This window comes from Schistocerca piceifrons, chromosome 6 (assembly GCF_021461385.2).
Source record: "Schistocerca piceifrons isolate TAMUIC-IGC-003096 chromosome 6, iqSchPice1.1, whole genome shotgun sequence".
Lineage (NCBI taxonomy): Eukaryota > Metazoa > Arthropoda > Insecta > Orthoptera > Acrididae > Schistocerca > Schistocerca piceifrons.
In genome coordinates this window covers 361,170,421-361,182,557 of record NC_060143.1, presented here as the reverse complement: position 1 = coordinate 361,182,557, position 12,137 = coordinate 361,170,421, and the positions used below count along the sequence as shown (strand labels likewise).

General features: G+C 41.8%; 1 long non-coding RNA gene across 1 annotated transcript; it reads left to right on the top strand.

Moving 5' to 3' along the window:
• The first annotated feature begins 708 nt into the window (after positions 1-708).
• Positions 709-2,840, top strand: LOC124802459. The gene is made up of 2 exons (XR_007017124.1): positions 709-831; positions 2,691-2,840. It is a non-coding gene; the product is annotated as an uncharacterized LOC124802459 (long non-coding RNA).
• The last annotated feature ends 9,297 nt before the right edge of the window (positions 2,841-12,137 follow it).

The following is a 12,137-nucleotide window of genomic DNA, read 5'->3' as shown; positions in this document are numbered from 1 at the left end:
GGCTACTGCATTGTCCTTGTTTCCAGCTTCCGTCTCCCCTACCTACCACTGTTGTGTCACACGATGAAATTTCGCGCTTACAACTGTCTCCTTCCTTGACTGTCCCTTCTTGTAGCCTTCTGGTTGGTTGATGGTGTTCAGGACGCCGTGCCAGACCTCTTCTGGTCGACCCCTGTCCACTCCGCCTCCCCCCCCCCCCTGCCATCGAGCCGGGGCGACTACACGTACTCGTATCCCATCAACCTTACCTTCCCTCTGCTGAAAAGGAACAGTCAGTTTCCCTCATTTGTATTTTCTGGCGTTATCCGCTGGTTTGGTGTATTTTTTATAAATGAAGGCGGTTAAGAGAGTCAACCCATATACTGCTTCTTTCTATGTATATCTCGCGAAAGGTCCATGAATGTAATATCCGAGCGGTTCGAGCTCGCACGGAAGCTTACCAACAATTGTTCTTCCAGTGGATCATTCGCGACTAGAACATGAAAGGTGGAAAGCGACAGTGATTCACAAAGCTCTCTCCGCCACTCACCATAGAGTGCCTTTCTAGGCATACATTTAGATGACTATATTTAAAACATTTGTAAGCATTTTTGACATTTTGTTATTGTCCTGTCTTGTCCTCCTTTCTTTACACAAGAGATAGTAGTGACTGCTGTTGTGATGTTTCAGTGCGAGAATTTGACGCTGGCGATATACGATGCGGTGACGTCACTACACGAATGTTCCACGTCCATCAAACGGTCGCTGCTGCTACTCATGTTGAGATCTCAGCGGCCACTATGCATCACTGCTGCAGGATTCTTCCCTCTCTCCAGGGAGTCCTTCGTGGCGGTGAGGAAGTTTTCTTCGTGTGTATAACCACAAAAATCGCCCGACTTTTGTCAGTGTCATAGAATTTGTTGTGTGTCTGAGCAGAGAGACGTAACAAAACAGCACCTTTTGAAACTTGGGAGCTGTAGTTGGCAGCAGGTAGCACTCTCGAACAGGGATTGGGAATTTTGCATAGTCTAACCGTTATCAGATCGATTCGCGGAGTAGAGAAATTGAACCATTGCTGTAATATAAGCTGTATATGATTGAATACGGTTTTTTGAAATACATCTTACAATGAAATATTCCTTTTCGTATAGCAAGTGCACAAGTGATAGCTGTTACCCGAATTCCCTAAGCAAGTGTAGTATGGAAACAATCGGTAACGAATACACATTCGATAATCGAGAACTTTTACGAGAATAGCAAGACCTGATCTCATTTTGGTCTCGACTGCTGACGATACGAACTGATGCACAACGTGCATATCGTATTCATGTACTCGATCCCTGTAACACCGAGATCACCTCTTCAAGTATCATTTTGCACCATATCTCTTTCTTTTACCTCTCTAAGTATCCATAGAACAACAAAAATGTCTTATGTTACACCATACTTTTCGCTGAGTGAAGAAAATTGACACCAGTTCAGCATTACGGTTTGTCACACAGGCATACACACTAAAATGAGTCATATGAGGGTGTCCGAATGAATGACTAGGCGAGCATTTCTGCCCTCGCAGTGAGCTTACTTATCTGTCAAGTGCTTTTGATAGCTATTTGTGAGCGAATGCCTACCATTGGCCCTGACGCGAGCCATAGGATATTCCACTTTCATGTTCCCAAAAGAAATCTCCTTGATTAAAGTAAGCTACAAAAATGCCATGAAGACAATTGCATCTTTCGTATTGTTCTGTAAACATGTGAGAATCCTACCTTGAAGAAATTTTTCTGGAACTTCAATAATTTCTTCAAAATGCTCTCATGATAGATGACATTTTCTCGCTGATGCCTTAAAGGGCGGTACACCAAACATTATTCATAAATTTGTCACCTTAACGTAACAGTTCTGTAAGCATCGCTTACTTTGATTACCGTAGACCTGTTTTTAGACAGATGAAATTGTCTTCATATAGCTGTCTATGTTACGCTGAATATAAAATAGTATTACATTTCTTACGTTTACGTACGAATTTCATATCTCTGTTCAGTAGTGATTGAATATACAAGTGCGTTATTCATTGTCCACGACGACGAGATACGTAGAACGATTTTACAAATTTGCCCAGAGAGACCACGCAGAGCGCATTCGTTCTAGTAATAAAACATGCAAGTGTTACCTGTTTGCATGTCTTTATTCAGTTTAGTTTGAATATCTGCATCAAAGTCAATGTCTGAAATTATATTTTGTTCTCTTAACCTGAAAGCAATCCCCTTTGAATTTTTGAGCTAATCATATTAAAACATTAAGTTTATGTAAATGAGAGAATTGAAATAGTGAAAAAGAACACAGGTAACTCTATATCTACTCTTTCTATAAGGTGTGATGTCTCTTAACGGTTGCACCATGAGTTCAGTAACCAATGAATAACTTCTCTGAATTAATAAACATTTATGTTATATCAGCTGCCCAAGTGGTATTGAAACTTAAGGCAGCCAACATATAAATTTATAAGTTTGTGCCTTTTTCTACTGGTTTGTAAAACATAGACCACAATGAATCAGCACTATTATCAGGCGAAAAGTGAGGGTGTATGTTAGTAATTCAATGCTTGTACGTGCGTGTTTGTGTGAAACAGTAAAATATAGATTAATGTAAAGCGGTGAAGTGTGATTTATTTGTTCACAAAAGTTGCTTACAAGCTATATGTTTTTTTTCAGATTTTAAACCTCTCTTACTCATTCTTCGCCATTCTTCGAAATTTCAAGGAGGATTAAAAATGGACGGACTCTGCTTCTATACTCATTGCTGTTTTATTGTGATATAATATCCCTGTCTAAAGTAATAAAGCGTTGCAGACCTAAAAACAAGGATATTTTATTATTCTGAGAAAGCCACTACAACCACATGTTTCTGCCTGGAAATGTCATTTCTGAATAAAACCCACAGCGCGAGCATGTTTCATATTCTTACTGCAATGTATTATACATACGTATAACATATATGCGCTGGAATGTATATTATACATATCATAATGTAAAATTAGTAAATGCCACAAGGTGCCTATACAAAGAATAAAAAATTCTAGTAAATGTATCTGAAACAAAAAGAGAGGAAATTTTAATAAATGAGGAGTACGATAGTAGTGCCCAATATATTCAGTAATGACATTATCCTAAATTGGAGGCAATACATACGAAAAGGTATTAAAATATAAAAAGACACCATGTTAAATGTTTTACTTTATGCAAATGATGTCTTGGTATTGCCAGAAAAATATGACGACTGACAAAGTGCACTACACTACCTGAATTACTTTTGTAAACGATACAATCTTGAGAGTTTCAAAACCAAAACTAAAGTGATAGATTTCTGGGATACAGATCCGATCCGATACAAAATCATTATTGATAATGTGACTTTAGAACAGGTGACGTCCTTCACTTATTTGGGATGTTAAATTGCCTGGACAGTAACAAAGATCTAGACGTAAAACTACCTATTTAACTGATTTCAATATCTTCACTAAATAATGCTCAGCTACGTATTACATGATTGCACGTTACCTACAAATAATAATTTAGTTGTGCTATTGGCACCAGCTTCCAACCAATGTCCTGTGTGCTGTAAGATGCTGGTATCACTGTTGACCGCAAACTGCATTAGAGATCCGTGTTATAGCTATACATTGATATAAGTTGTCTAGTAGACGTACAGTTTTTCACAAGTTTCTACAAACTGGGAAACGTTAATGAATTTTTCAGTTATTAGCGTATTAACGGAAGCATGAGATAGTTATGGTTGTTTATTAAGGTAACAACACTTCGAAAAAAGATAAGTTAATAATGCATTGAAATACTGTAAATCCTAATAAATACGGATGAGCAGTATTAAGTAAATTAGCTGAGATGTAGTTCTATTAACTCCAGCCTCAATCTGGTTTTCTTGCGTTTTTTAATCGCAGTGATATTTTCACTTGATAAAGTGTATATAGTCATTTTTGTATCACACATAGATATTAGCTGATGGGAGAGTACCTCGTACCAACATTATTTACAAACTAATATTGCCGCTCGGTTAGAGGCGCCATGTCACTGATTGCGCGGCCCCACCTGCCGGAGGTTAGAGTCCTCCCTCGGGCATGGGTGTGTGTGTTGTTCTTACCATAAGTTAGTTTAAGTAGCGTGTAACTCTATGGACCGATGACCTCAGCAGTTTAGTTGAACATTTGAGCAAACTATTATTGATGTCTACAGGACGTTTTATTATTGATGTATTTGCACGTGTCTGAAGTATGTGTTGATTGTAATACCTACACGAAAAGGTATAAGAACAGTTGGGCTGAGACTTTAGTTACATTTTAATGAGGATTATTGGGACCAAGCAGTGTTGATTCGTGTTCAGTCCATATGTCCATGCTGTTCAGCTGTTTATGTCATAAGATAACCGCTTCGATGTATATCTTTGTAGGGAAGGAATGGGAATGATTTGCTCACCAACCTGCACCACAAACTTCATTGTGACACGGTGACTATCACCATAAAGTCTTGATTACGTTAGAAGGCGTACGACTGACTGCAAAATGACAATATTGACAAGAAGGGTGTACCGATACCTGATCAGCATGTAAAATGCCAGTATTGATGCACGCTCTGAGATTCAGGACCACTCAGACCTAGGATGGACGTTGCGATTCTAAATCTTTTGGGCTTCTGCGCTCTTCACGAGTGTTCACAAATTCATAAGGTCCTGAAAGGCTTATGTATCATTGGTTGATAGCTTTGTGGTGGGTCCTTTTACATCGATTGTCTGCCTTCGGTTAGAACTTAGTAGTACCGTTGGACCAAGGAAACTGTAATGGATTTAGCCCCAGTCACACCAGCACACCAAGTCACACGTTTTGTGGAAAACGGACAAGAACACAAACCTTAAAAACCCTACTGCTTCTTCGGCGTTTTATTTAGGAACGAAAATTTGCAGAATTTTTTGATACAAACATAGTTAAGTTCTTGTTTTTACAGTCTCCGTTCTGAAGACTGGGATGTGCAGGTCTCTTCCTTGTCGACCCTGTGCTGATCTCTTCATCTCTGAATAACTACTGCAACATCCATCCTCTTGAACTTACTTACCGTATTCATCTTTTGGTCTCCCTCTAGAATTTTTACCTCTCACACTTCTCTTCACTATACTAATTGATGCTTCTGCACGTGTCCTATCAACCGTTCCCTTCTTTTATTCGAGTTGTGTCATAAATTTCTTGTTTCCTCTAATAGATTCAGTACCTCCTCCTCACTCACTCTCTCTACTCATCAGTCTTCTGTACCACCACATTTCAAATCAGTCTAGTCTCTTCTTTTCTGTACAGCTTATCGTTCCCGTTTCACTTCTATACGATGCTATATTTCAGATAAATACTTCCAGAAAAGGCTTTCTAGCGCTAAAAATGACATTAGATGCTAATGAATTCCTCTTGTGCGGAAATGATTTTCTTGATGTTGGCAGTGTGAATTTTATATCCTCTCTACTTCGGCCATCATCATTTATTTTGCTGCCCAAATAGCAATACTTATATGCTCCTTTAGCATCTTATTTCCTAATCTAAGTACCTGGGCACTGCCGAATTTGATTCGACTAATTCCATTAGCTTTGTTTAACTTTGTTTACGTTCATCATACGAGCAGCGTTCAATAAGCAACGCAACACGTTTTTTTCTCTGCTAAGTTCGGTTTAAAAAATGCGGAACTTGTTGTGGGACATCGTGGAATAGTCCTGCTTCAGCTACTATATTTTCACGAAGTTCAGATGAGCTGTGGCGCTATACATAGCATTCAAAATGGCGTATGTAACGGGGGTGTGTCCCAAGCAGAGAGCTGTCATTGCCTTTCTTTTGACGGAAAACCAGAGCATCTCAGATATTCATGGGCCATTCCAGAATGCCTACGGAGATCTGCCAGTCCACTACATGCCGGCCAGCCACACACAGCTGTGACACCTGGAATTTTGGAACGTGCAGACACTCTTATTCGAGGCGATCGACACTTCGCAGTTAGACACCTCGCTGCACAACTGGACGTCTCTGTTGGTAGTGCTGATACTCTCGTCAGCCAGTTGGTGTAATCAGAGGTGTGTACTGTAGGGTTTCTCCTCACGGGTATACAGGTCCTCCCAATAATGTAGCGTAAGGCCGTCGCACTGAACTGGGATTACGTTGAAAAATAAGGTTTTATAGCCGAAAGTGTGGGATGTAATACGGTGTATTGGAACCCCTAATAAAACCAATTTGCTTTCAGAAAAAAAAATGTGTTGAATTGTTGAATGCCCCTATAATCTTTTCAAAACAGAATCCATTCCGTTCAACTACGCTTCCATATCTTTTTCCGTCTGAGACAGAACTGCAGTGTCATCTACAAACTGCAAGTTTTTTATTTCTTCTCCGTGAACATCTTCTCTATTTGCAAATTTTTCGTTGGTTTCCTCTGCTGCTTGCTCACTGTTCAGGTTGAATGACCTGGACGACACGTATAAATCTGTCTCTCTCCCTTCTCAACTACTGCTTCCCGCTCATGCCGTTCGACTGCAGTCTGGTTTATGTACATGTTGTGAATAACCTTCTACTCCGTCTGTTTTGTCCCTGCTACGTTCTAAATTTCGAAGAGTGTAGTCCACTCAACATTGTCTAAAGATTTCTCTAAATCTACTAATGATACAAAAGTAGGATTTTCCAGTCTTCAGCCTTTGCTATACTCTAAGACGTAGGGTAACTATTCCCTCACCTGTTGCTACGTTTCTCCGGAACCCAAACTGGTCTTCGCTAAGGCCGGCTTCTCCCAGTTTTCATGTCTATATTTTACAACCATGAATTATTAAACTATTCGTTCAATAGTATTCATCCCCGTCACCACCTTCCACATTTGGAATTTAAGTTATTACATTCTCCTTGATGTCTTAGGAGCTCTTTCGCCTGTGTCACATATTTTTCTCACCAGGTGGAACAGTGCTGTCGTGGCTGATTCTCCTACCGATCTCAGTAAATCTGAGAGAATATTATTTATCCCAGAGACCTTTCTTCCACTTAGATCTTACACTGCCCTGTCAAATTTTTCTCGCAGTGTCGTATCTTCTATTTCATCTTCACCTACTTCCCCTTCGCTTCCTATAACATTGTCTCAAGTTTGTTGCTCTGTATAGTCCATCTACATATTCCTTCCACCTTTCAGCGTTACCATCTTTGCTTAGTACTGGTTTCCCATCTGAAGTCTTGCTATTCCTACAGCTGCTTGTCTCCAGAAATCTCAATGATTTTCTTACAAGCGCACCTTTCTAACTCCTCGTCATGCATGTTTCTACAGGCTTGCATTGGTCTTAAAGTCATTCCTGATTACCTTACTTCCATTTGCTGTCACTGTCATTTTATTTAGGTGTCTGTACCCCCTTTGCCTGCTTCATTTGCGGCGTTTTTTTCTTCTTTCATCAATCAAATTCAATACCTCCTGTGTTTTCCAAGGATTCGTACTAGGCTTTGTCTTTTTACCTATGTCATCCCCTGCTACCTTTCCTATTTCATTTCTCAAAGCTATTCATTCGTCTTCGTGGCCGAGCGGTTCTAGGCGCTACAGTCTGGAACCGCACGACCGCTACGGTCGCAGGTTCGAATCCTGCCTCGGGCGTGGATGTGTGTGATGTCCTTAGGTTAGTTAGGTTTAAGTAGTTCTAAGTTCTCAGGGACTGATGGCCTCAGAAGTTAAGTCCCATAGTGCTCAGAGCGATTTGAACACATTCGTCTTCTGTTGCATTCCTTTCAACTGTTTCAATCCAACGCTGCCTAACGTTCCCTTTGTAACTATTAGCAACCTCTCGTTCCAAGAATTCATCCAAGTTGCATCTTCCTAAATTCCTACCTTTCCGCAGTTTCTTCAGTTTTCATCTGCATTTCATAATCAACAAACTATGGCCAGAGTCCACATATGTTCCTGGAAACGTGTTAATGTTTGAAATATAGTTTCGAAATCTCTGTCTTACTGAAATCCTCGTATGTCCCCAGGTCTCTTCTACGTATAAAACCTTCTTTTATGATTCTTAAAAAAGTGTTGGCCACGATTAAATTTTGCTCCATGTAGTACTATACCAGGAGGCTCCCTTTTCCATTTCTTTCCCCAGACCATCTTCCCCTACTATTTTTCCTTCTCTTCCTTTTCCTTATATCGAATTCTAGTCACCCATCACAATTAAAGTTCCCTAAACCTTAACTATCCGAGTAATTCCCTTAATCTTATCATACATTCTTTCAGTTTTTCCGTTATGTGAATGGCTAGTAGGCATATTGAGTTGTATTACTGTGACAGATGTTGGCTTCGTGTCCGGTTTGGCTGCAAGAATGAGTTCACTGTGCTGTTCACAGTAGCTTAACCGCATTCCTACTTTTCTTATTCATTATAAGGCCTACATCAGCGTTATATCTATTTCATTTTATGTTGATAACCCCGAACTGACCTGATTAAAAGTTCTATTTTTCCTGCCAACACACTAAGCTAATTTTAACAGCAACTTCAACTTATCTCTTCCACTTTTTATATTCTCTAATAATCTAGCCCATTAAGGCATCTGAAACTCTGCTCTCCAACCCGTGGAATGCCAGTTTCGTTTTTCCTGATGACAGCGCCTGACGAGTCGTGAAGAGTTCCGTTTTCCAGCGGAAACAGATGACGCCTTTTGAAGCACAGGAGAGAAGGTCAATCTACCAGCAGACACCTTTCCAGAAAATTACACAGCCATGGATGACGTCGTCGACCTGGAGCACATCCACCGAGTGGAAGAAGAACTGCCCACATACTGGGCACCACGAGAAGAAGAAGAAGAAGAAGAGAAGGTAACCAACCTCCATCGCTGAAGAAACGGTGGTGGGACTGCCGCTGTCGCTGAACATCAAGAGGGGGTGGGGGAATCTGATGGCGTCGACAGTCCCCTACTACGTAACCTGCTTGCGGGAGTTCACCGGCGCCTGGCGAACATATTCGACAGCATCCGATGGTCTGGAGTGTATCCTTCTGTATGGAAACACAAGAAGTGGTGGCAGAACCGAAGGCAACAAAGATGCTCGTCTGTTCCCAGCTACAGACCCATCAACCTGCTTCTGTCCCTCTCGAAGATGTAGGAGCGTCTCTATATCAAGAGTTTGCTGCGTCACGTGGAAGAAGAGTCTATCATCCTTTACGAGCAGTTCGGGTTCAGGAGCAGACATTACTCCAGCCACCTGCTGCTGAGGCTGGAAAATGAGACATGTGTGCCTTGAAGTCGCGAGATCGATGTCAATAGGGCCTTTGAATCTCTGTGGCACAACAACCACATGTACAAACTCTTCTTTGCACGGGGTATCGACGTTACACAGGTTCCAGATACGCTCCTACCTTACTTGACGGACATCCCCTGCGCTCGCTGATGATGAAAGATCGATGTAGTGGCCTGTACGAGGGGAAGTGCTGCAGGAGTCAGTGCTCGGCCCTTGCTATACTCGCTCTAGACTGCTGGCGCTGCTTGAATGTCAAGCGTGAAGCTGGCACTCTAAGCCGATGACACTGCAGTGCTTGTGCATAGCATGAACGTGGCAGAAATGAGAAAATTCCTTGAACTCTGCTACGACGCGCTCTTGGCGGCTGCAGCAGAATGCCACGAAGAACCAGGCAGTTCTGTTCACAAAGAAGCTGCTGCCTCCACATATGCCCCACCCCATGGAGCAAGACCAGCCTCTAACTCGGGGCTACCCTAAAACAGTGATTGATATGGCTGCCGCACATCCAAGACGTGAAGAGCAGGGCAATAGGGTGACTTCACGTCCTTACCCTCTTCTTAACCCGTGGACCTCGCTGCCTACTCGGCACGGCATCACACTGCACCTAACACTGATCAGACCAGTGTCAGAGTACGCAGCAATGGCGTGGGACAACGCGGCCGACACCCACATCGGAACGCTACAGAGAGTGCAGTGCGCTGAAACTCGCCCTAGGCCTGCCAAGATGAAACAGTACTGAAGTGCTGCATCAGGACACCGGCAGTCCGCTGCAGCGGGACAGATTTAAGCAGACAGTGAGTCAGTTCTACGAGAAGGTGGAACATTCCCGCAACAGGCTCATCCTGGACTCGCGACACCAGATACACCACGCACTGGACTGACCTACTACGGGAGTAAACACCTCCTGCAGCAGACTGTGCGTGACATAAACGCCAGCCACACGAGAGGAAAACCCATAAAGAGAAGCACGGCGTCATCATCAACAAGAAGGGGAATAGCTCATCAAGCGCTCGACCTGCGCCACAGTCAAGCCCAGGAAAGGCTTGTGTTTCTGACTGCCACTGCGACTAAGGAGCTCGGTTCGTCAAAGCACCTGACAATGGCGTCATGTCTCATCGCCGAAGTATTGCACCTGTTGGCCACCATGGATCAACAGTACACATGTGGGCTGTTAGATCATCACATGTTGCTCACCAGGCGGAATTTACATTTCGTCTGCAATGATCCCGTGATCGACAGGACGTTAAACACTAATTTTTCTTCCCTTACTTCCAAGTTTGGAGTACAGCTGGAAGTCCTATATTGAATGGAAAATAATCAAAGAAGTGGAGGTTGGAAGAATAGCAACACGACCCAGTTATCTGAGTTATGGGCAGCAGGTTATTCACCATTTTCATTAACATCGGAGCCAAGCTGAGCAAGATTGTTTTTAAATGCATATCACTTTCTCACGAGCCTGTAATTGCAGTACTTACATCCAGTGAAAATCTGTAAAGCTCTTACTAGACTGTGTTTTCACTGAACATGTAGTCTTGAGCAGCTAACGTACTATCCAATCACACAAGTTTTCCAATATAACTGTGACACACATAACCAGAAAATGATGATGAGTCTATCAATTAATAGTACCTCATAATTTTTTTCTTGTAACGTATTTATTCAAAAGAATTATAATCATATTTCATATTGGCAAAAGTACTTGTCCTGTGCTTGTAGCCATGTTTTCACTGCTTGACTTATGCTGTCATCATCTTCAAATTATCTCATGTAGAGAACACTCAAGTGGATCACAGAGAGTGCACCATGTCTGGGCTATAGACTGGATGAGGCAATGATGTCGAATTCAATTTGGCAATCGTCTCCAACTCGTCGCATCGCTCGGCGATTAAATATAACACAATTAATGTGGGCAACGAAATATGAGACAGGTAGCAATCATTTACTTACGTAAGGTACATAGAAAATATCAGCGTAGCCTGATGAAGATGCGTGGCACTGAAGCAAAGCTCGCAACTCAGTTTATGATGAATATGTAATTCAACAGAAGTTCAATCATGAACTGTGCTGTCGGTTGATGGAAGCTTACCTGTGAGTAGCCCTTGCCTATTGAGTCGGTGGAGTTCTTTAATTGAATACTTCAATTAAAAAATTACTTGATCCCTGTAATATTTGATATAAGCAAATCATCATTCATAAAATCGGTGATTAAGGATTGCATCTGACTACTAAATGAAACAATGATCTCTGAGAACTCAGTTTATTACTCTTGCGTAATCAAATTTCACTAGAAACGAATTTAACGATAACTGAAATCAACAAACCCAGTACCTTGGCAAACTTGGATAGAGGCTGTGGATAGGTAATTCAAAGTCAACGCATATCTGAACGGAGGAGGTCGTACTGTGATTGCCGTTGATTAGTACATAGAGATAAAGAACACTACAGAAGGATATGTGTGTGCACCTTCTGCTCGAGTTGAAAGTAAGTTGCACTTCTAACTGCAAATAACTTTTCGAAAAGCAGACTGATATTACAGAATATCATTGCGAAAACTTTGCCTTTCACCCAGTTTGCTTTACTGTTGCAGTTGGGTCTCCCCACGCCTAGAACCTGCAAATGGCGGCTTGGTGTCTGCAAAATCAGTTATTGGCTCCGGTATTAACAACTCGCCTCTGTCTGCATCTAAGTTCAACTCAGCCAGGTGAAAGCCCCTAATCCTAGATTAGCAGAAGTTTCTAGGACGAGGTCTTTATGTGGAGCCTAGAAGCACAGAAGAAAAAATTTGGAAGAACAGTGACTATCTGCGTGTGTTACACGGAAAACTTTGAGCTCTGCAGTTTTCAGCCTCGCGGAATTTTGATTGGCGATATACTAATTCTTG